The sequence below is a fragment of the Tribolium madens genome, unplaced genomic scaffold, assembly GCF_015345945.1.
Source record: "Tribolium madens isolate multiple individuals breed KSU strain unplaced genomic scaffold, Tmad_KSU_1.1 Scaffold_19;HRSCAF=116;Tcas5.2_LG9, whole genome shotgun sequence".
NCBI classification, from domain to species: Eukaryota; Metazoa; Arthropoda; class Insecta; order Coleoptera; family Tenebrionidae; genus Tribolium; species Tribolium madens.
The window spans coordinates 1,046,374-1,048,842 of NW_025400983.1; positions in this window are offsets into that span (position 1 = coordinate 1,046,374).

A 2,469-nucleotide genomic window follows, 5' to 3' on the forward strand; every position below is an offset into this window, starting at 1 on the left:
GTGTGTATTATTTCTTTTACGACATCAAGAAGTTAAGAAAATAAAAAATATATATATATTTCACATACCTATATGTAAAATGCTTTATTTCATGTTCTACATTTCACATTTCATTATATTTTACATTTTTTTATACTCCATATTTCACATACCGTGTTATTAGATTCTACGTTTTAAATTTCAGTTTCTATATTCGACATCCCTCATTTTATATTCTATGTTTAACATTTATAGTCTAAATTTTACATTCTATATTCCATCTTTTATATTCTACGTTCTATAACTCACCACTTTCTACAGAGTGCGCCAGAACTCGTGCCTCAGAGAAAAATGCCATGTAAGGTAAGATACAAAAAACATAGAAAAAATGTTAAAAAATTTCTATCTACTTTAACTTTAACTCTATTTATTTCTGTTTGAAAAATAATTTTCCAAGTTTTTGACAAAACTTTTGTAACATATACAAGATCATCAGTAACATTAAATAGACATAAAAAAATGTTCAATGTCAAAAAATGAGTGGCAAAATTTTTTGACAGATAGAATTTTTTAAACATTTTTCCATGTTCCTGGTATCTTATCTTACTTGAAATTTTTCTCTGGGGCGCAAGTTCTGACGCACCCTGTATGAGTAAATTATTCTACATCCTTTATTTCGTATTCTACATCTTATATTTTACATTCTTTATTTCATATACAGTACCACATTGTATATTCTTTCTTCTACATAAAATATTTTACATTTAACATTCTAAAGTGTTCATGTTTCATATACTGTGCAAATTTTACACTATATTTGAGTTGTGTGTGAATTGGCTCTGTTTTATTCCCTGGTGGTCGAGATCTGGCTCGCGTTTTTGCACATATTCGTGGAACGAAATGCCTGATTTTCAAGTTAGAAAAAAATCTATTTTTGCAGATGTCACGAGATGTTTCGGAACGAACCAAAAACGGTCTAATAACGGGTTGAAAAAAATAAATTCATCAAAATTACGGGTCTTGTGTTCGAAATAGTCCAAGTGAAGACCACCAGTAAATAATTCAATTAAATCAACTCCCCTAATAACACAGCAGGCAGGTGGTCCTCCTGTTTTGTTTACTATTATTTTGGAATATTTTATAGTAATTTTGCACCACTCGAATTAACTCATCAAAGCATTTTAGACCACACGCATCTCGCATTTATATTCGAGACTTGGAACACTGAAAGGGACGTCCGAGGTAATTGATTACCGACTTTTCCAATTTTTTTTTCCTCTCTCTCTCTCTCTCAAAGTATCATAGGCAAATAAAAGACTAATTTGAATGACAGATGGCGACTAGATTAGACTAACTGTTAACAAATTCGACTTGGTCACGGGTTTTTGTCCCAAAAATTCGTGATCATGACGAATTTTCCGGCGATAGATAAATCACGTAGTTGGCGTTGTTGTGGCAGCTTTCATGCTTGTTATCACCACTTTGATGAAAGTGGAATAAATTAAGTTTTAATGATTGTGAGAAAAAAAGCAAGTTGGCGTGGACGGCTACCTAGGTGGCATGTTGAAATAATCCCCGTCGACGAGGTTTACCTGCCAGACACGTGGGGATTACGGTAAATGAACAAACAACAAAAGGCAAGGTTTGGGTCTTTCCCCAAAAGAGAGATAATCCCAGTTAATTATTGGCGTTTCTCAAAATTTCCAAGACTAAAATTAAGTGGTGTCTTTGCTTATCACTGCGCCACCACGTCCCCGGTCTGTGTCTCTGCTCTCCAATATAATTATTCAAGCAAAAAATTTATTTCTCGCATTTCTATAACGTTTTGTGCACTTTTTTGCTATTTTTAGATTTTTGTTGAAATTTTGAGCGATTTTCGATACCCAGAGCGTAATTATTTTCGATAACTGTCATGTTTGGTATCTATTTTATAAAAAAAATATAGTACTGCGAGGAATAGTTATTGAGAAAATCGCTGGTAAAGACAAAAATTGCAAAAATATTAGTTTTTTTACAAAAAACAGGCATATCTCAAAAATTACAGGCGTATTCTCCGGTTAATTTTACATATACGAGTAGTACTAGTTTTTCATAAGAATACAAAATTTTTGATTTTTTGGTCAAAATCCGATATTGTGCTTACTTAGTTAAGTAAATTGACTATTTTTACGATTTTACTACCAATGATCCAATGGCGGCGTTTTATGCACTTATTTGAGTCTTTAAGACCTCTAGAAATGTTAAAAACGTTATATGGAAGAATTTTAAGGTTAAATTTTTTTTTGATTTTGGTCGATTTTTGGCACCCGGAGCGGTCTAATGGCAATAACTCCGGACTTATTAGAGATAACCTCTTATATTTGGTACCGTTGGATAGAAAATTGAATTTTCTATCATATATTAAAAAATTCAGTGGTCTATGATGAATAGTTATCGAGAAAATTTCTGATAAAGTCAAAAATATCGAGAATTTAAATCCGACTATAACTT